General features: G+C 42.9%; 1 protein-coding gene across 1 annotated transcript in view; it reads left to right on the forward strand.

Annotated features, from left to right (window-relative positions):
- Positions 1 to 23,639, forward strand: part of kiaa0825 (KIAA0825 ortholog) — a 112,716-nt gene that overhangs the window by 52,504 nt on the left and 36,573 nt on the right. The gene's annotated exons all lie outside the window — the stretch shown is intronic.

The following is a 23,639-nucleotide window of genomic DNA, read 5'->3' on the forward strand; positions in this document are numbered from 1 at the left end:
TGTGACTGACAGCCTGCGTGGACAAAATGTTACGTATTCCTGCTTTTTGGGTACTTTGGAGGCCTTGAGACGGATATAGAAGTAGTCAGAGATGGAAAAAGAGCGGCTGGCTCAGATCTCGGTGTCACCTGATTGAAGAGTTTTTCGCCCAAGTCCACCTCTCCTGTCCCATCCTCCCCTTCCCCCCTCCTCTCCTGTTCTGCTCTGCAACGGGCATAAATATTTATGCAGGTATGTGACACATATTAGATGGCAATACTTCAGGCTGTTCCCTGTTCTCCATTCACAGCTGTCACGCTGCCAGCTATCAGGGAGCCATGGGGCTACTGCACCTTGTCTCCACGCCTACGCCCAATCCATTCTAAATCACCACCATTGTAACACACACACACACACACACACACACACACACACACACACACACACACACACACACCTTTCTAACAAAGGGCAAGCTCTGCATCTGCCAAGGACACAGGTCTAATAAGGGTGAAGTACGCAGCTCTGTGCTGTGACGAGCTTTGTCGCCTTCATGCCTCTACCCCCTCTTCCCACTCACGCATACACACACACTCCATTCTTCCTCCCCTTATATGCTGCTTTGTTGCATGTTAAAACAGATACTGTCATTGCTTGACTGAGCCAAATTAGTGTTGGGGCATTCACGAATAGAAACTGAGTGAAGTCAGATAGGAAGATAGATTGAAAAAAGAGAGATTGGACTTGCAGTTTGAGACTGTGATTGACGTGGGGAGACAGAGAGAGAGAGAGAGGGCAGTCAATACTGACAAGGCACCAAAAAGTATGAGGAAGGATGGGAGTGGGAGGGGGTAAAGGTTATATAATTCACCCTAATCTCACAGTATCAAAGTGTCTGAGATTCTGTCATTTGCCTCATTAGCCTCTCTTTGTTGGGCCAGAGGAGCAGATTTCATGGAGGATTTGGAGAATGGCTTTGGTTCTGCCTGAGACGCTCACACAGAGCAGGAAGTTAGTTTCACGGCTGGCGACATGTAAGCTGTCAAAGTTTTCCTCAGATCCATCTCTGACTCAAAAATATCTCTCAAGCTATAGAAGGCCATTCACGGGATAAGCTCACTGATGTCGGAGCCACTGATCCATTTGTTAGTGCAGATAAGGATAATGCTTTCTGCGTAACTGCAGACTAAAGTGCCCTCGGCTGTTTTCACAGAGGTTTCACAACAATTACTCTTTTGCTACCTACAGTTGCTGGACAAATCGTATGTAATGATCTTATTCACTTGACAATATTAATAGTAATAATGTTGCCTTTATATTGTACAAAAAGACCTATCATCATGACCTTGTGGTGATCTGTATTTTCTGTCTTGTAAGTTTTAGTCTCCTTGAATGACTTCCCTTCTCTGTACACAGCCAATAATTTTTTCTTTCGTTCCCCAGACTGTGTGAGTTAGCAGTGTGGCCCATTGGCCTCCTATATATTGTTACAGTGGCAGGACAGTTATTGTGTCCAGGGTTTATATCACATTCTAATGGAGCAAGGCTATGAGTTAAGGGCGGTAGGCTTTTACACCCAGGCTGTTAAATCACTGTTCAGATGACTTCATTAGCAGAGCTGGACACATGCTGAGACACTTGTGCCTGCACACACATAAACACACACACCTGCACAGAGATACACTTTCATCCTGCTACCTTGACGGTGTAACATCGGGGGCCAGACAGGAGGGAAAGTGGATTTATACAGGTGTGTGTGTCCTTCTTTGTCACCTGTCACTTCAGTTCCCTCAGCACGATGGCTCATCCATCATCTGCAGATTGAGCTTTTCAGCAGAAACCAGACTGATTAATACTACCCTAGGACCCCCAGGGTTGACTGGCTGACTGGCTGACTGGCTGACCTGGCTTCCAGGCAGGCTGGCTGTTTGAATGCATAGATAGATGACTTGAGGGTGGGCTAACTTTTTAGCCTGCTTGTTTGCTGACTAAATGGCAGACTGGCTTGGTTGGGTATAGTGATGTAGGGAGTAGTGATCAGGTGAGGTTTAGCTGGATTAATGACAGGATAAATGATACTTTGACTGAATGGCTCATAAGCTGACTAACCTGTTGGCCTGCTCCGATGAATGACAGGTCTCGAAAAGGGATTGATGGATGGGTGATGAACTGACTGGGAGAATAACTAGCTGCCTGTTTGCTGTGCAGGTCCTGTGCAGAATCTGTGCACTCTTTCAGTTATTATAAATGTCCTGAAAGATTTTTCAGTAGATTTTTTGTTTTGGGGTTTCCTTGAGATTTTTTTATAAGCCCATTTTTACACTACCATCACTTTTTTCTGTCTTAAATGCTGCCAGTTAGTTGTTTGATAGATACTGATGTAAAGTTGACTTATGAAAGAGATGCTGGCAGAAGTACCACACCATACAGTATTCACAAATCAAGGTTCAGACCTCAATAGGACTACAGTGTATTCCTGTGTGTTCCTTTTTTTAAATGCCAAAATCAATGACATCACATGCCCAGGTTAAATATGTGCTTGACATTTCACCTTGAACAAATTACAAACAAGGGTTTGTGTTAATTGTCATGGTCTACTGATGGAAATGTGTCCACACTGCCTCACTGTTTGACTTCAAATTACGAGCTGCCCTTTGTTTCTACCCTGGAGGCAGGGAGTCAAAGTACTAAGTGGTTCAACTGATACTGAATAGTTTCTCTTAAACTAGTGATCTCTGAATGGATCACTCATCTACTGTACTTTGTCCTTGGTCACCCTTTTGAAATCCTCTTTTCTTTAGTGAACATTTGTAACTCTTTCACAGCATACTTTTGTAAGAAACAGTCAAAAGCAACACAACCCCTTTTTAGGTTGGAATTAATGGCTTATTCTTTATTCTGTAACTCTAATTGTGTTGCAAGGACTTTATGAACTGCAGTATTTTATGTCATTTTCCTGTTCCATCCAAAGAAAATGAAACAAATCTTTGAAATAAGTGTTGCTACACACTAAAGTCACATTTTAACTGTCATCTGCCAAGGTGACTTTTTGAGACTGTTTCTTTGCGTCTGTGTGTCAGAGAAGGTCCCCTGACCTGGTTGATAAGGTTTAGCCTAGTATGAGAGATGAAGCTTCATGTGTCACAGGGCGACTCTTCCACTCCATCATAAGGACCTAATCTCACCCAAGGACATTCAGGCTTACATCTACAGCACCGGTCCACTGCTCCAGGTACTGTTTCCTACACCCAGTGCGGCACAACATGACGACTTCATACGCTGGCCTCCAGAATATTTAAAGTTAGATATGCTATGGCTATTGTTCTGTTTTTAAAGCAATATTATGAGTACGCATTTGTCCTCATGATTTTATTTCACACGCTGACAGTTAAGAGAGTACAAGCAGCATTGACCCATAGATTTGGTGGCCTAATATGGTAAGCTACTCTGTAACTACTGAACACTAAAGCATTTCTTCTGCATTGTCTCATTGTTGCTGTTACCCCTCAGGTCTATAACAATAGCAGTTTGTGGAAAAATGCCAGTCTGTGGCATTCTCTTGCTTGAGCAGCTCCTTAAATTGCGGCGATAGACACTTGTGCTTTCAGGAAGTGGGCAATCACCATCTGTTCCTGGGCGCTGCCATATGGCGGGCCTTTTTCTCAGGGAATAAAATAAAAACAAATATGTCAGAATGTTCGTCTTCCTCCACGGACGCTGATCAACCTGGGGAGAAGCTGGATCTGAGTGTGTCTGGATTAATGGTCTTACTTTACGCTTCAGGGAATGAGGGAGTATGTGCTTGTGGTTGGTGCGGCTCTGTGTGTGTGTGTGTGTGTGTGTGTGTGTGTGTGTGTGTGTGTGTGTGTGTGCAAGTACATGCATATGCCTGTTTGAGGATATGCACATGCTAATGCACATTTATGTACCTGGAAGTATTTCTGGAATCATTTATCTGACTTAAAGGGTGATGTTGCCATACCATTTTGAGCAGCTGGTTGCCCTAGTCTTGGAAGCATTAAACAACACAGGAGAAAAGAACTTCAAGGTTAGCCAGAGTGACATTTCATGGCTGCTGCTGCCAAAGAAACTAGAAGAAACACTCTCAAGCCATCATCAGGCTCTCCGTCTTGCGAGGCCAGAAATTCAAAAGACTTGTCACTTTTGAAAATCAGGAGAGTGTGATGTGTCATTGAGGAAGGGCTTCTTTCTTCTCTTGTTGATCCCCTTGTGTATGTCCCCTCCGCTGACTGACAGCTGGGGATGCAAGTCTGAGTTGGTGGAGACAGAATACATCTTTTGTCGGCTTGGTTATACATGGTGTGTTTTGTCTTCGCTACCCCTGGACAGCGCTGACACATTGAGGCTTTCTTTAGCCGTAAGCAGGTGGTGGAGGAATGGGAGGAGCTCGTGCACACGAGTCTTTTCCAATGCCTGCCTGTGTGCATCTGCACTGCACCAACTTGTATACTGTATGCATATCATTGAGGGCGTACATGTGTCTGCCTGCATGTGTGTAAATGTTCACTCTTATATTTCAGTGTGTGTGATATTTGGAGGTTTGCTCCAAAGGCGAATAAATCAGTGATGCCTGGGATAAGGCCGTGGCCCCACCTCAAACTGCACAGACAAGCTGAGAGGCTCATTAATCAAACGGCCAGTCACAGATGTGATGGCTTCCACACAAACCGCCAGCAGACTGTGAAAGTCACATCCAACAGAGTCAACTGTCAGCCAGGCAGGCAGGCAGGCAGGCAGGCCGCACTTTCCCTCTCCCCCTCTCTCTCTCCCCTCTGTTGTATTTATCTCTCAGTCTCCCTTTACCTCCACTCACCTCCAGCATGATGCCTCAGTGTGATACATCTGAAATATTTGTCTTGTCCCTCTAAAAACGATCTGGAGGGTCGAGGCAAATCCATCTTCTCAGAGAGTGGTCATGGTCAAACCATTCTAGAGACACGAGACATCAGTCATTACAGCACATTGCTCTGTTGCTCTGTACAGTTTCTCCAACCTCACCTATCTCTTGTAACCTAAATACATTCTAATGCATTTAATATATGAAAGTTGATAGAGAGGCAATGATTTTGCTTATAGGAATATGGGTTAAGTTTGAATAATACCTAATAACAAATGCCATTCATTGTGTCCAGCTCTTCGTATATATGCTGACACAGTAAGAACAATTTGACCTGTAATTTCCACTGTACAGAACATTCAGGGGTAACACGTCATGTGAAAATGATTTCTCCGTTCTCTTTCTGGTTATTGTCTCACATACTGGATCACATTCTATTCACATTTTACTGCTGCAATCTCCACATCCAAGGGGTTTAAATTGGTTACAATTGTTAACAATAGTTACAATAATATCACTATTCACTGATACAATTGTTAGCGCATAGTGCTTATGCCACAAGGCAAGCTTCTCAACAGGATTATCTGCTTATCCCTCGTGCATTGCGAACTTTCTGCACCTGACCTCTTTAAATTTCCTTTTCTAAAATTGCGATTTCAGATAATTTCACAACATAAATAGCAACCTCTGTGATTCTTCCAACTTCCAACCTTGGATGGATAAATAGTTGGAGAGACTCTGTAACACCAGAGCTAAATGAAAATACCATTTAATCTAGTGAAAAGCCCTCCAAGGATGGATAGAAATGCTGGATGGAACAGGGACAAGACAAAGCCACCCGCTCCTGATTAAAAATGGCAAGTCCCAAGGCTGTTCAAATACACTGGGGTATTTGATGGTACAAATATAAAGACAGTGCTCCGTACAGCAACTGAAAGCTACGCTTTTGTCTTAAGTATGGGTAATGCTGTTGGAAGGAAGGAATTTGTCTTGTTGCAATGCCAGGATTTTGAGGATGACACCAGTGCGGTTGGAGCCTCACACAGCTGAACTACATCTTGCATGATCACTTTTTGCTACGCGAACCTTATGAGCAGCTATTTAAACCAGGTTTTTATAAATATAAAATGAGCCATGATTTAGCAACTGTATGGCCTATTTAACACTTTTTTCTCAGCAGTCGCCCTCTTTTCTTTTAGTGTAAGATCAGAAGCAAAAACGAATGACAACCCTGCCGTGTTGTGTTTAATCACATGAAGGAAAGGTTCATGTTTATGTTAGAGCAAAGGGAGTGATCTGTCTATCATCTCTTGTACAGCTTATTTACTAAAATTACTAAAATAATGTGTATCTTGAAAAAATGCCAATTTAGTCTTGTCACATCGTATTGAGTGAAGCTGTGGACTGGCATTGCAAGCATAGCAAACACAAAAACATATTAACACTACTGTGGTTTTTGCTAAGTTATCCCACTTTACCTTCATGTATTTTGTTGCTACACATGACTTTGGGAGCTTAGCAGCAAATTTTGTTCATGAAAATCTAGTATGTCCACTGGGTATTTGTTTTTGTGAGCTCTACCAGCAGAATAATTCCATATTTTGCCCCTGGAACCAGTTTTGTCAACCAGTTTAGATGGACTGGGACTCAGTTCAAGACATGGCGGACTGTTTGACGTGCTTGCCATGTTTTCCCGCTGATTTATTGAGTTGACTTTTTAGCTGACTGCAGCAGTCCATTGTCAAGAGCCAGACTGTGACCGTCTGTTCCAGCCCATCATTGTATTCTTCTTCTTAGTATTATGTTCCATGTGCCATCTTTATTCAGACCCTCTGGAGGTGATACTGACTTATGCTTTTAGCTTAAAGAATAGCTTTGCTTGTTTGATGAGTGTACTGAAGGATTATGCTGTAAAACTCAATGTTGAATTGAAAAAGTAGTAGTAATGACATTCTTATTTACTTTGTCAATACTGCAGTCATGAGCAATAGTAGCTTAACACATACAAATACAGTTGTAAATGTTAATGTGCATTTGCCTGTATTTGTATTAGCTGGAACATCAATGCAGCCTAGGAGTTAGAAAGACCATCCAGTAGCTGAAAAGTGTAAGAGATAAATTTTATTTCTAGTAGCAGCCAGATATCATGTTATACATTTTGCAAGACATTGAGCCTCTATATACTCACTCGATGCAGGTCATTCTGTGTGTGTGTATGTGTGTGTGTATGTGCGTGCACGCTCCTGTGTGAGGCAGTGTGAGGTTTGTTTTGGTGGTACATCACGAGGTTGTATCCTGTCGCCAGGCTCATTAGCCCATCGGCGGCGCCCAAGCTGTTCCAGCCAATCGCTATGCTCCGCTCGGCTCTGCCATTTGCATGGGGTCCAGGAAGAGATAATTAGAGGGATCTCTGCCTGTCACTGTTAATCTGGGACTTAGTGAGGGGCTGTGACGCCGACATGCTGATGGACTGACACACATGTCGGCACGCACACATGCAGTGCGGTATTATACTCATGTACACACACTGGCATCTGATATACGCACACGCATGTACCAACGCCAAGAGTAAATACAGTACCTGCACACACACACTAGCGCTATGCACAGGCAAACACACACAAACACCATCTCTCTCATGTTTCCTACCCAACTCTGCTGAAGTAGAGGGTTAGACTTTATTAACTCCCTCTTTTTGACCTGTGACCAATACAGTTGGCTTTGTGTATTTTATTTTATTTTTTTATCGCTAATACTGCAGCATATTACACTAAAATATATCATAACTGCTTCTCCATTGGTATTTGAATGATAGCATGTTGACTCAGTGGCTGTTTACACCAGTTGTACTATGTTGTTGACACAGGTTTTAGATCCCTGTTCAGATAGACTGTGCGCTTGTTGCTTCCCAAACAGGCAGAATGCGCGGTAAGCCTTTTGAACAAGCCCAGCTGTCAGCCCTATATACTTTCCACACACCCACATCGATACGCACACATCCCAACAAACATGTGCATGTGCTCGTGCGCTGGCACATTCCCAGCCACACACATGCTGAAAACACACAAACTCCCTCACACATCCCTGATTGGCAGGCCTCCTGTTTTCCCATAATTCCGACTGATTTATCCAATCAATCTCACTTGGAGGGCTGCTAAAGCGTTGACTAATATTAAGAGTAGAACATGCAACAATTAAAACATCCTTCAGGTAATTACAGAGCTGGTTTAGCAGCAAACAACTGAAGCATTTTATACATTCAGCGTGTTGCCTGTGTGTTTTATTTGTACTTGTTTGATAGCTAATCGGAGGAAATGAGCTACATCTGTGAATGTTGCCGCTTTTAAAACATGTCACATATTCTGTAAAATATATTATCATTAGCTAAATATGCCTATGCAAATATTGACTCCGTTCACCTAATTGAATATCATAGACAGTGTTTCATCGAGTACAAGAAAATCCTGTGTAAAAAGCTGGATACATGTTCTTGTCACTGCAAAGCCTATTTTCCACCCAAATGACAGCTAGTCCTTTTTGTGCACTGTGGGACTGTTTAATGGTGCATGTTGAGAGAGAGGGTGAGCACCATTGCTGACCTCATCCGTCCTGCTCCGTGACCTTGTGTCACCACTGATGGTACATAATAGTTGACACTTGACTTTAGGGGCTCTTTAAGAGCCAAGAGTACCCGAGGCCCTGGATTCATATTCTAATGTGGTCATCTTTGTACTCTGCGCCTCTGCCTTTTGTCCAGGAGTTCTCTGTACACTTGTTTCCACATTTCTTTTCTTTTTTACATCACTCTCTCTCTCTCTCTCTCTCTCTCTCTCTCTTTCTCTTTCTCTCTCTCTATTTTTCGTCTTCTTGTCTCACAGACAAATACACACATGCAATCACACGCACACATACACACACACACACACACACACACACACACACACACACACACACACACACACACACACACACACACACACACACACACACTAACACTTAGACCTACTCAGACACACTTGCACTGAATTGAAATAGCCTGTCCCGCCCTCCCACCCCTGTGCCATTACAGGTAAGCACAGAGGTGCACTTGTCTTGACACTTGTCTTGACAAATCTATGGACAGCCAGAGAGAACACTCCAGCTGGACTCCTCTCCTTTCCTCTCCTCTCCTCTCCTCTCGTCTCCTCTCCTCTCCTCTCCTCTCCTCTCCTCTCTTCTCCTCTCCTCTCCTCTCCTCTCCTCCAAATTCTATTCCATTATTTGAGTCAGCAAAAAGTATGAAAGTAAAAACTAATTTTCAGCAGATGTAGACAGTCATTAACAATCATTTGGCATAAATGACAAGGGATTTTGTGTTTCTTTTTGGTAGGAACATTAAAAAGAAGAACATAATATTTTCATCTTGCCATTCTCAAGATGAGTTGTTGGTTGTTTTATGGTTTGATGCACCAGCATTAGCTAACAAGGCATTATGCCTCAGACTGGGGTAATAAAAACATTCTTACACAATGCTGCAGTAAATGCTTTGACAGGTCAAACCGACTTCCTCTCTTGCTTGATGTAATTTTTGCCCCAATGTTTACATTTTGCCATATCCATAAAACTAGCCATACTTCTCAGTGCAACAGCAGCTCCAGCCAGATTAAACAAACGTACTGACACATGTGGAACCTGCAATGAAGGTGAAAGCACAGTCAATCAAAACCTCACTGTCAGGAATCACAAAGGACATTCGTAACAAATCCCCAGTAATTATGAATTTACAACCTGTTGTAATTCACATCAAGTTATGCTCATCCCTAATTATAGTCTAAGCAGGCAAGATCATTGTATACTCTAATTGTAGTGACCAGATAGGCTGTGGCAAATGGTAAGTGTGTGCTTGCACTTTCCCTTCCCCTTGCCTCTCACTCCATGTTTCCCCCACCTTTGCGGCTTTTTTCTATATGTTTCTTTCAACCCTTTCGCTTTTTACCTGCTCTGGCTCGCCCTTCTCTCCTATCTTCTCAGAGAAACCATCATGGATCATGTTTTTCTGAGTCTTTGATCACTGAGTAGTCTTTTAGCATGTTGACTACAAGGCCTCTCACCTCCCCAGTGGTTGTTGCAAAAGAGGGGGCACACTTATCTGGCTTCTGTGATGTTGATGGTTGAAAGCATTTGCTGATGTTGAAAGCATGTGTGTGTGTGTGTGTGTGTGTGTGTGTGTGTGTGTGTGTGTGTGTGTCCACTCAGACATGATGAAAGACTCTGTTATAGAACTGTGTTGTGATCATGTTGCAGCTACATTGTAGCTATGTTCTGAGTTAGTCAATAAGCAAGGCATTCTTCTTTCCTGTTTCTGACACATAACGATCATGTGACACCGTCATCATTGGGGGAAAAAAAAAAACTCTTAAGTGCTTAAAATTCGTACATTCGTTTTAAACAGCTGAATAACGTTAGAATTTAGATCTTCTAGTACCCCAAGCATTTCATCCATATCTATTTGTTCAGTTATTGCATGGAAAACTTCCTTCACTGTGCCATAATGGGTTTGTCCTCAGGGCACAAACTCTGGTTCAAATAGAAAAAGCCTTTTTTTCCCTCAGTCTTTACACCTCATGTGTGTAAACGATGGTTGGGTGTCTGAGAGAGCTTTGCGGCTCCATCCAACTGCAGAATTCTCCCCTTTGTAAGATGCAGGGGATGGCCTTGATGTGACAGCTTGCGATGTTAGCCCAAGTTGTTTTTGACAGAAGACAAAGAAAAAGGGAAGGAGGGGGAGAAAAAAAAAAGAAACATAAAGGCAAAGCATTGGAATTTTTTCTTCTGAGGTGAATTCCCTTTGCAGAAATCAATTCTTTATCTCCTTCATTTTCTTGAAAAAAAAAACAAAAAAACGCATCTTTGTTTTCCTCTGTATCTTTGCTTTGTCAAGACTGTTAAGAACAGTCTGTTTGATTGAATTTGCCACTGGAGACATTTAGTGATCTTGATGGATTCTTTGGATGCAGGACCTAGGCTTGCTGGAAGCATCTTTTTTAGATGTTTTTTCCCCCTATGACATTATGGAAACAGGTCTACCCTTTACAGCAGACTGAACGGTGAGTGGTATTATTTGACATATTGTACTGCTACATGCCAGTCTATAAGAATGCCAATGACAATCATAGGAAAGGACATTTAGATTACTGTCGAGGCTCCCCGTCCTGTCTCTTCCTATCTGGCCTCCTATCACTCCATCTGTTTTGTAATCTGTCTTCTCTTCATCTTGAGTTTGACTTATAATGATGAAGAGCTGGTCAGGGGGGTATAGAGTGTGTGGGTGTGTGTGTGTGTGTGTGTGTGTGTGTGTGTGTGTGTGTGTGTGTGTGTGGGTGTGGGTGAATGGACAAGCTGGCGTTTTTGTGTGGATAGGTGGGTCTTGTCAGCCTGCTCTGTGTCTGTATGCATGTGTGTCCAGTATCTCTGCCCTCGCCGAGTCTGAGTGTGACCCTTGGGCTGTACCCTGCAATCAGTCAGCCTGCCTAGCCCTCCTGTCTGAGTGTTCCTCCTCCAGCCCTTTAAAAGAGCCCTTCTTATCACCGTGTGGTAGACCTTCCCTCTGCCCCTCACTGTTCTCAAGGTTAGCCTCCATCTGCGGCCTTCCTGTTTCCGTTATCCTTCATATGCACCTTACTGGTATCTATCCATTCTCTGCTTATTACAGAGTCTCATAAAGGACTCTGGATGTTTGAGGTTTTGCCCTCCTTCCATCTCTTCCTCTCAAGGTGAGCCTCTCCCAGTGCTCTCCATATAGCCTTCCACCAGCTCTCTATCCAGTACTTACACTCATCTGACAAAGGAGTGGAAGTTTAAAGGTGGCTCAACTACCTTCTCCCTCTCATCCTCACTTTCTCTCAAGGTGAGTCCTTTCCTGCTCTTGTCTTTTCTATTTCTCTTCTCTATCTTGTCATCACATACGCACACACGCACCCTCATTCTTAGATCCTTGAGAAAAAAAAATCCCTGAGAGTTGGGCCACACTATCATCTCCATCCTTCTCTCTTTCTTTTGTTCTGTCTTGGAAAGCCTACCCACCTCCTCCTCGTGGGTGTCTGTAGGGTCTATAGTTTTGATGTCCGCATGCCTGGTGGAGAGGTCAAAATGCCTCCAGTAATCTTAGTACCTGCCAACTGTAAAGGCGTTTCAATTCTCCTATATGTACACCGTGTCCATATCTATCTGAGTGTAGGTGCTATAATCTGAGCTTTGCTGGGACTAAATATGTTAGAATAAAAATAGTCCTTCTTATTCTATCAATTTATGCATTGATGCATTGATGCGTGGTTTGGTCTTTCAACATGTGTGAAGTGGTGAATTTTATAGCAATACAAAGTTGAATTTTTTGGAATAATTGTGAAGCACTTTCGGTAACAACACTTAAAAAAAAACAGCTTTATTTTTGCAGGCATCAAAATCTTATTGGTCAGTTGGAAGGTAAAAAGACTGGGATTGATACATTTTTAGCTTCAGTAGAGAAGCAGAGTTTATACGATTGCAGCAGGACAAATTGTGTGTCTCATGTCTTTGACATCAGAGAAGAAACAATCACTGAGCCAAAGGGATAGTCAGTCACCAGAGAGTCTCAGAAGAGCGTCTGCTCTCTCACATCTCTTGTTGCTTTCTTGTTTGATGGATGGATGGATGGATGCATATAGATAGATAGATAGATAGATAGATAGATAGCACACGAGATAGGAGTTCTCATCCTCAGTCCTGCTTGTGATTCGGTTTAGGCAACAAAGGCACATTGGTTAAAGTTATGGAAAATGTTGCTGTTCCCATTAGGCTACATGGTAATAAAGTAAATGTGTACTGTCTTGTGCTTCAGGTTACTGTTGACTTTTGTTATATTAAAGCAAGACTGTGATTTTTTTTTTTCCCCCTAACCTTAAGCAAGTGCTGTGAGTGCCTAAACAAAGCCATAAAAGGCTAGTGAAATCATGCTTTTGGTGCTATGAGCAAGAGCAGCGACTGGAGGACAAACAAATAAAAAATGTGTTGTCGTGACACATTCGACCTGAGAAATTCTGTGTATTTATTTTCATGTTTAGTTGTTTGCTGGCGAGATGTGTTTGTGTAAGTGTGTATAATAACATCCCAAAAGCCAGCATTTTAGCGGTTTTCCATTAACATTTTCTAAATGTTGTATTGTGATGGGAAACTCTTCATGAGTATAAGTTAACAAGATATAACATAAGTGATTAAATTATTAAACTATGATGACTTATTTCATTGAAAACCCTATAGTATAAAACATATCATTTGACTTACAGTAACATACAGCATTCAAAACTGTTAGCTCATCACTTCCTGTTGAGGTAGTTGCGTCCATGCAGTGGGAGGCCAGTGTGGGCTGATATCTGTCTTTCTGTATCTGTATCACTGAGAGCAGATATGACTGATATCTCTGTCATCTCAGCATCTCAGACCTGACAGCACCGATCACAATCAGTCCCCCCTCCGGCTCTCCCTCCCGCTATCTGTTTTTTGTCTGTATCACAATATTATACCAGGTGTATCTGTATTTGTCAGTCTCTTGTTTAGGGTTGCACCTCACTCTTCACATCTTAACAACACCTCTCTTTCTTGCTCTCTTCCGCACAGTAATGGTGCACTTTGGGAATATACACTATATGCAAAGGGAGTTAGTGTTGGGAGTGATTCTGCTGTTATTTCTGTACAGGATTGTGTGTTTGTTTGTGTGTGTGTATGTGGGTAGGTGGGTGTGTGTCAGAGAGCATTTACAAAGGGATCAGCCCTGGGGGTGTCGATGCATCGCTGCAGTGGAGAGGAGAGCAAAGAGGGTGGAGGCAGGCTAGTTCACAGCAGATGTAGCAAACAGCCAACTAGCTTGAGAACCTCGCCTCACTTGGCTCTGCACTGCACAGTTCACTACTTATTTATTTATTTGGGTTGGGGGGCAAATGTATGTTCAGTGGCGTTGGATATCAGTGACAGGAAGGATCAAAGAGCGACACCACAAATGAAGCTGTCAAAGTGGCCCGACAGCTGGGTCCCGAGGCGAACATCCCTCGCTCGCACATTTTATTATGATCGCAGTGAAACCTCACAGCAAGAAGGAAAGAGAGAAGAGAAAAAAAAAAAAGAAAAAGAAAATCATCATCTCCCCAACCAGAGAGAAAGAAAGAGAGACAAAACGAGTGCCGCTGTATCATCGCCGTCCATGATGGAATGAATTATGAATGTGTGGAGGGGATTAGGAAACAATGGTTGAAGTCACTAGGATCCTCGCCTAGTTTCCTCACCCTCAGCCTGGCAACTAATTAGCACTTTCAACACCAGTGTATGATCTCATTAATGTGATTTCTGCTTATGTAACGTGCATGCACACGCGCACGCTTACATACAAACACATTCACACACAGTGATTGCAGTATTATTACATAAAGCAAATGAACATGTGAGTGAAAATGTATTGTTTATTGTTGAGCTAATGCAGTTACAGTGATGAATCAAATGTTTTTTCTAATGTTGAGTTTGCAGTAATGCTGTAGGTTTAGTCTACAGTGCCGTTCGGTATTTACACCAGGCTTTCCCTTAATGTCTTGCAATTATCTGAGCAATTTGATAATCTGTGATGAATATCATCAGTCATGGTATCATAGTGCTGATTGGTCCACAGCAAAGACAGTTACACTGCTGGATTATTTCTGTACCACCTTAATGGGGGAAAGAAACATTTCAAGATCACACTGATGGTACAAATGTATAATGTTTTAAAAGGCAGGAATATCTTTTTTTTTTACATAATTGCACAGTCTATTTGTATAGTAGACAATTCACATCAGCTAATTAGTATCCACAGACTGAGATATAGGGAGAGGGAGAGAGAGAAAAAAAGAGGGGGAGGAAAGCAGGGAGAGGGTAAGGGTAGATAATTAGACAGAATTAAGCCATCTCTTTTAATCTAGCCCCTGAAAGAAAGAGAGGGAGAGAAAAAAAGAAAGAAAGAAAGAGAGATGGGGGTTGGAGGTTGGGGGTTCTGGGGGTGAGGCCTACACATTCACCCCTCTGCTCTCTCTCTTGCTCCCTCTCTCGCTGTCTGGCAGAGGGTGTGAATGTGTGGGAAAAGAGGGGCCTGGTGCCTTAGCCTCAGCAGAATGGATCAGCTTGTGTTTCTGAGGCTCTAGAAGTGTCCCATTGTCATGATGTCACTGCAACTCAAGAAGGCTGACCTCTGACCCCTATGGATTCATGGCAGCCCACCGCGGCACCCCCACTATGCCAAAAGGGCCAGATTGCCGCTGGGCGCCCACTAGGGGGTACCCAAGCCTTTTGCTGTGGAATTCGAGGTGCTTGCGGCTTTACGGCTTGGAACTCATAATAAATTTGCCAATGAATCCTTCCGTCTATGTCCCCCTGATTAGGGGTCCTTTCCCTCGCTCTAGCCCACTCTTTTTTTCTTGCTCTCCCTCAGTCGCTTTCCCATCTCAGGCAACCACGGCTCTTTTTCTCTCCTCGTTCTCTAGCTCTCGCTCTCTCTCTCCCTCTCTCTCACTCTCTTTCTCTCTCCCTCCTACACGCGTTGTATCTCAGTGCCCATGAATATAGCGAGCGCCGCCAGATGTCGCAAATACATCATCTGAGGGATGCGGTGGTGATGGAAAAAAGTCAAAGCACGTACGAGTGGGGGATGTGAGCCGAATTGAGCTCTCTGAGCGTTTGTGTGTGTGTGTGTGTGTGTGTGTATGTGTGTGTGTGTGTGTCACTGTATGCCAGCATTCGTCTGTGCACGGGTGTGTGTGTGTCCCTGTTTTCGACGGTGTTTGTGTGCGTCTGTGTGCGCATGGGTGAGTGTGTCCCTTTTGTGTGCGTACGCATGTGTGGAGGTCACAGCAGGTCAGCATATTGTCCCTCAGATGTTTGATATTTTATGTATAAGAGGGTGGCTAGAGCGAGAGGATAAGCACGTTCCTGACAGAGGCATCTCTCCGCCACAATCCGCCACCTCAGCAATGTAGAGCCCAGAGTCAGATCAACAATGGAGGGGAGCTGCCTTATACCCAGAGAGGGCTGATGGGAGAAAGAGAGAGAGAGAGAGAGAGAGAGAGAGAGAGAGGGGAAAAAAACCTAGAAGACCAGAACTGCTGCTGCTGCTGCTGCTGCTGCTGCTGCTGCCTGACAGCACGATTGCAATACAACCATTACGATTATGTGCAATACTGTGTTTACATATGCTATTTGCTGTACTGCATGCAGCAAGGCACGTCATAAACAACAAAACATAAAAGCACCCTTACTTTTTCATTCACGTGGGCCAAACAAAATCAGTCAACATGTAACCAAGCCAAAGACACACATGCTGTTTTGCTGTCGCAGGTGCGTATGTGTGTGTGTGTGTGTGTGTGTGTGTGTGTGTGTGTGTGTGTGTGTGTGGGGCCAGTCAGGGCAGCGGAGGGGGGCAGTGGCACCCTCAGATCAGCCCGAGTGGGGAGGAGATTCCCCAGAGTGGAGCTATCCCAAACAGCACTCCTCTCTTTCTCCTTCAGGGGGAAAAGTTTACTGCCAGCTTGCTTTTGTAGTCGGCCTCAAAAGATTTGCGGCAGTCAGCATTAAAAGGCACAGATCTAAGGAGACGCCTCCAACTGAAATACCTACAGAGGAAGGAGAGGAGGAGGAGAATGAGAGAGGAGCAAACTGATACAAACATTAAAGACAGACGTTAAACGCTCCTCTTTATATTGGCTTTGTACCCCAACAACAACAATAATAACAAAAATCCCAACCATCATCTCATGGTGCTTTTTTCCCCCTGCCAATGCTTTGATTCCTTCCTCCTTTTTTTTTTTTTGCCTTTGCCCTTTTTCACACTCTCCTATTTGTGCTCAGTTGTTGAAAGGTTGATTTCTTTATTCCCTTCTGCACACAGACACGCACACGTAGGCTGGTTACCAGGGTGATGATGTGGCGGATGACATCATGCCCTGACTGTGTTGTATAGTGGGTCGTGCTCTGGCAGGGTTCACGGGATGGTGGCGTGGGTTGGCGCAGCCCTCCTCACTGTGTTCCTTCCATCTTTGCCGCTGTTTCCGTCTCTCTCCTTCTCTCTCTCTGTGTATCTCTGGGCTCTCAGCGTTGGCTTGTCCAGTACGCCTTGTGTTCCCTGGGAAAAAGATTAATTATTCAACACACAGCCTCAATTAAATTTGAATTCGGCAGTTCAAGTAACCTTTTAGCATGGCACATTTATTATTAAGGCAGATGCTTTGGCCCTGTTTAGATTTAGAGCTTATCGGATTCTTCCAGCCCCTTATCACATAGGCAGTTTACTTGTGATAGCTGTGAGGCTTGGCCTTGGCTTGGCTGGAATGCAGTGGGATATATTTTCTCAAACAGCTTCTGGTAAACATTTCTCTCTATAAATTTCCTTTACCGACAATTTTGCAGTATAATATGCACTGTACAGCAGAGCAGTTTTACATGGGACTCATGCAGAGGGGGAGTGAGGCATGTGGTGAGCTGCTTTCACTCAGCTCAGTATCCTGTTTGGACTTTCACCATTTGAAGTGGCCATCGAAGATAAAACAGGATGTCATTCTGACCTGCATTTTCTAGGATAATGAATGTTTGGGAACCTGGGAGCCTTCATCACTTGCAAATGTCTTCCTTTTTCGTCATGGTCCTCTTTAATTTCCCAATTCCTCTGCTGAATAGAGTGGACGGGCAGGGACAAAATAATGACTAATAGCAGCAGGAACATGCAGAGAAAAAAATTAATCAGGTTTCAATTTAGACCAGACACACATACTCTCTGCTGATACATATTTAGCAAATACTCAATGAGTGCTCCATGACTGCAGATGCTTTACGCCATCACATGGTCACAAACACACCGGGATTGATACATGAAAACACAAATGCTTACATTTATGCCTGCACACAAGAGCACAACGCAATACAATGAGGAATGACAAGAAACAGCCTTGACGGTCCTTCTCAATGATCCCCCCTCCTCCCCGTAGTTCCTGTCTCCCCATTTCTCTCTTCCTCCATCAGAGGAGGTGGTGCCTTTGTCAGACAGGAGCACAGAGACCTCACAAAGCGAGGGAAGATGTCACAACAAACAAAAACAGCATAGTAACCCCCCGAAATCTAATCAGGAGCCATTGATTCATGCTCTGAATGGAGACTGAGTACCTTGAGAGTGGCTCATCCAATAAGGCCATAGATAGCATGACAGGGGCCTTCACAATTCAGCTGTATACTTCCCCATAATTCTGTTCTCACCTTTAGACTCAGCTCTACAAACTCAAAGATGATACAATAATAACTCCACTCCAGCATTTGAGTCCTTTTAGTGAGATCCACTAATTCATCTATGTGCCTCAATCACAGATTGTTTCTCTCTAATTTGATACATGGATATGTTGTTTCTTTTTTTCTTTTTTTTGAGTGTACACTAATAGGATTGCTTTGTGGATGCAAAGAGATATGTGTCTTTAGTACCTCAGTTACTCTAATTGTGATTATGAAGGATGCTTCAATCAAGCAATTAAGCACAAGGTAAACCTTTACTAAGCAAAGTAGCCTTGGATTTCTTTTTTTCTCAGTTTTCTAACTTAAATAGTAAAAGACACATTTCTTTAATGGTAATGTGTATAAACAGAGCACACACAGTTCTGCTTTTTCTTATTTTTCATTACAGTATCATTATCATTGTGTTGCCTCTTGCTTTCTTTGTTATCAAAACAAACCAAAATAATAAAATAAATAAAAATAAAAAATCACATTAACAATGTAACTCTATTAACTCTTATGGGAATCTGTGACATTTCAAATGAAATTATTTAATCTATACGTGCATGGCCTTCTGAGCTTTTTTTAAATGCTCAATATAATGCAACAACTTTGCTCTTATTATTTGTAATGATACTTTGCCATTATAGGGTAGAGGTATTGATTTTGGGACCCAAAGCATTTATTGTGGAGGTAAATGTTATTATTTTAATATTGGACTCATGCTAATTTAATAGAGCGTAACATACACGTCAGGGTGAGAGCCGCAGGGGTCTCTCTCTCTCTGTCACTCTCTCTCTCTCTCTTTCTTTCTCTGTCTCGGTCTCTCTGCCACTAAGTTTAGTACAATATAAAATAATATCAGATAATGCCATAATGCCAAAGACCAGTCATGGCTCCCTCCCCAGTTTTGATTTGTTGGACCTGGCTTCAACAAACAGAGCTGACATTATGAACCAGTGGAAAAACTCACAAACTCTCCCCTCCACCTCTCTCTTGTTTTGTTTCCCACTTATAGCTGGCGGTCCTTCCCTCCATCACTAGTTCACTCCAGCCCCATCCCTTACTTCCTTTTCTCATCATCTCAGTGCAACGAATTAATATTTCAGTGATTATTGAAATATTCAAGGGAGTGCACCATCAGCAGGGGTACCTCTACAGTACAGGAAAGCATAGCGCTCAGGTGGGCCATAGGCTCTAGGGGGGGTGAAAAGGTCACAGTCTTTAGGGTTATGCAATGAACCGTTTCCAAACTTTAAATGTATACAGAGAAAACAACAAAACAAAACAAAACAAAAAAAACATATGAACTTAAAAACAAATAACTGCAACACTATTTTTTAATTTTATTGAAATTCAGCAAACCTCTGATTTCTTTTCCTACTTTTAAATGAGATATACAGCACATCAAAACCAGTGACCCAGATTATCTAACACATTTTAGTTGTCATTTACTTGTAGAAGTTTCCTGGAGGACTGGGATTTGCTGTGCTTTAAGTTTTTACAGGCAAATAAGGCACTTCTGAAGAAGTTATGAATTCTGCAACAGTTCACCCTTATCAACTGTTTCATGACTAGCTACTTTCTACAGTGGCATTGTTTGAAGATGTAGCATTACTTTTTCTGCAGCAAACAAATTTATATGAGTCCTCCAAATTGAACAACAGAATACATCATTTATGCATGCCTTTTAGAACAATATGTTTTCTTATGCCCCTAATGGCTGGATGATGTCATTTATCAGTGTCTTCCAAACTGTTACAAATCATTGTTGAGAAATAAATCACTTTCATGATGTGACAATGCTGTGGTGGCGGTTTGGTCAGATTTAGGCACAAAATGAATGTGGTTAGGTATAGGGAAAGATCGTGGTTTGAGTTAAAGTAAGTACTTTGTCAACTTTATGGCGTGATCGTGGCCGTGCTTTAAAAAGTAACAGCACTGGAAACTTGAAATAAACTTTGGTCGTCGATGTTGTGTTGACGCATCCATCCACCTCAACCTCCTTATGAGGACGTTTTTGATCTGTAGCAGCGTCGCCTTACTTCTTCCTTTGCTCCTGTCATAATCACTACTCCTGTAGTTTGGCGGTACTTGTGGAAACAACTGATGCAGTCATTTCACTTAAGACAGTCTCAATTTATGGATTGACTTAAACTTACTTAGACTTACTTACTACTTACTAGTGTGTGTGTGTGTGTGTGTGTGTGTGTGTGTGTGTGTGTGTGTGTGTGTGTGTGTGTGTGTGTGTGTGAGTGAGTGAGTGAGTGAGTGTGTGTGTATGTATGTGTGTGTTATCACAACGATCTATTTCACCCCACCCAATACAACACATCTCACTCTTTTTCACTTCACTGTTGAGTTGAATGAGTATGTATGCGGGGTCGGGGGGGACGACTTCCCCCACTTTCCTTAGTAGACTAGAAGATCCCTGGCCTCTCAGTTGTTGCCATAGCAACTGACCCATTTGCCTGCTGCATAAGAAAGTGAGGGCGAAGGAGCTTGAGAGGAAGTGTGAGACAGGGTCAGACAGATTGACAGACAGGCAGGTACAGTTGTAAGAATACAGGGAAGTCCTTCTACTCTGCTCTCGACTCTTCAGCGGCATCTCTGTTTCCGTCTTGCTCTCTCTGTCCCTCTCTCTCTGTTTCTCAGCCATCTAATCAGCTGTATTAACACAGGGATACTTGCTGAGCGGGGTTAAAAAGGGCATCCATTCACTCAGCACAGACACCCTTCACTGCTCTCTCTGTGCATTTGTCCGTGTGTGTGTGTGTGTGAATGTTAGTCTTTGTGCATTGTTGAGTGGGTGTGTAAAAACTTATTAGAGTGGGACGTAGGTGTGTGTGCATGTCTATATATATGTGTGTGTGCTCACCCATGCTTGGACAAAGAGGTGGGGCCTTTTTTTTTTAACACCCTGTCAAAGGCGTTACCAGTAGAAAGGAGGATTTTGGGATGGCCTCCCCCCAACTCACAGATATGAAGCTGTCATGGGAAGAATAGCTGCATTCATTGAATGACACTTATTTTCTCCCACTTTACACAAGTGCAGCGAACAAAACAGGCAGGGGAGCAGCTGAGGAAGACATTTTCTTCGCCTTCGTCGGCAATGACAGACATGCGGCAATTACTTTAAGTCTAAGCATACACCAAGAAAACTGCCATTCCTGCTTAGCTTTGTTACTTCATTCTTGCAAGCTGCCTTGGGCTTTTTTTATGTTTACTCTGGATGTGATGTCTGTTTGTATGTGCGCTTGCGCGTGTGTATGTGTGTGTGCGTGCAGTGTGAACCTCATGCATTCTGCCTATGCTCGAGTCCTGGCCTGATCTCTGTTTAGCACTGTGTGCAGCCAATGGCATGTGTTACAAATGTCCACTGGCTGTATGGACCCCAATTCTGGAGCTTGTTTCCATGCACACTAACAAATCTATAACTGATAACCAGCTTATAGCAACACTATACTCATTGCAACTGTTATGTTACGGGTTTATGTTGGTTAGTTAGCCACATTATGCCCTTAGAATGGTGTAAGAGAAACCAAATAAACAGATACAGATTCACCTTAGTCTTTCTTCATCCCCCTTTTTTTGATTTTGCAGGAAGGTTACAGAGTGAAATGGATGTAAAGCAGTGCTTCCATACAAAAAGAAACCTTGGCTAGCAGTGTTGAAAAAGTAACATTTCATGGGAGAACAGCAATATGGTATGTTATAAGGCTCCAATGAACAATGGAGCTTGTGTTACAGATTTCTGTAAATTCATTTGGACAAAAAAAAAAAAAAAAAATCAATTGCAGTTCACGCAGTGCACTGTGGATGACACATAATCCAACATTTCACTGACATTAATGTACACGAACACACTCCCCAGAAAACTCATCACACAAGCTGGTTTGTCCTGCCTTTGCAGATAAAATCTGTCATTACTGTGCAGCATTTCAGAAATGTTTTATTGGATTGTAATTAAAAGAAATTGCATGAGCTGTTTTGCAACAATGTATGTTGTATTAAGTTTAGTAGTGATGTCCAGAGCCACCTGGATTTAACATAGGTCAAGAACACTATGTTGTAAATACACAAATACATCATTGCTTTTACTATGTCCTTGAAAGAGACTTGCAAGTCTATGTGTGTGTTAATACGGTATATCTATTTATGTGTTGTCACCTTGCCCAATCGGGGTTACCTAATATCTTGGCATGAATGTGACTCTCCACCTATGCCATGTGCCTTGGTCTAATCTGACTGTGGCTAAATTAAAAGTCCTTTTGGTACGGAAGTGGATGACAGTGTTTCCCTGTAGCTCACCTTGCCTCCCTCCTGCCTCCCCTTGCCTCTCTCTCTGCCTACCCTCTTGCCCTGGTGGCCCGCAGCCCATTTTCCCACTAAGACCAGGTGTCCCACCACACCAGAGAAGAGTGTGTCTTAATCAGTACCACAGACGTACACACACACACACACACACACACACACACACACACTGCAAGGGGCGCCCCACTGTCACCCTGCCTTATGTCTACGAGTGACACTTGGATGACACCAGCAGCAGGATTATAAGAGCATATTTATTAGCCTTAGCACCGGCCATATGCAAGGCAGGGGCAGGAGTGCGCACACAGGTACAAAACTACAATGAGCGAGGGAGGCCAGAAACAGAAACTAAATGACAATTAAACCTCATTAATTATGCAACGGCTAGATCCAGAGAGTGGTGATTTTTCTGAACGTCTGTACACCTGTTACATTGCTTATTGCAAACTGTTCTCAAAACTGTGATGATGTTGTGGGGCATAAGTTTGAAATCTCATTATATCAACATGTGTAACTTGTGTAACAGGCAACAAGTTACAGGGCAATGCCAAGGGGGAACTAGTTTGAAATCTACATTGCCTCAAAACACTCTTTAAACATCATGCACTTAATGGACAGTAAAAAAAAAAAAAAAAAAGAAGTGACCAGTGGTTTGAATTAAAATACGTCCTCTGGAGTAATTTTATTTTCCTTATCTGTACTGCATTGTGCAAGGAGACAGGTTTGCCCTGCATAAACCTTGACATTGGAATGCATTAAAACATTTTTCATATTGGAATTTACAGACAAGTAGCAGATAAGGATGAAAGGACTTTGGTATTTAAAGGGAAGAATTGTTAAAGAGAGGAAAAACAAAGACATGACTCGCTGTTGCCTTTTTCCTCCTCCCCTGTCCTTATTATCCTGTTTTGATGCTTTAGGGAGACAAATGAACTTCAGGTGCCTTGGAATCTCTTAATGAACTCTCTTTTACCCCTCAGCCTGTCCTGCCTACACTAAGCTGGCACAGCAGCAGGCAGTTGCTTTCTTTCTCTTTGGTGTATGAGTGGCTACACAGACTCACCCACTTATTTTGAGGCCACACACTGAGTGGGTTTCTTAGAGAAAAGGTGCACAGACATACACACCTGCACATGTGTGCAGGTGCACGCCCACATGAAGCTCAATTGTCGCTCACGCACACCCCCCCACCCCACCCCACCAC

Source organism: Seriola lalandi, unplaced genomic scaffold (genome assembly GCF_002814215.2).
Source record: "Seriola lalandi dorsalis isolate HSWRI2012SDOR001 ecotype SW California unplaced genomic scaffold, Sedor1 jcf7180002053097, whole genome shotgun sequence".
NCBI classification, from domain to species: Eukaryota; Metazoa; Chordata; class Actinopteri; order Carangiformes; family Carangidae; genus Seriola; species Seriola lalandi.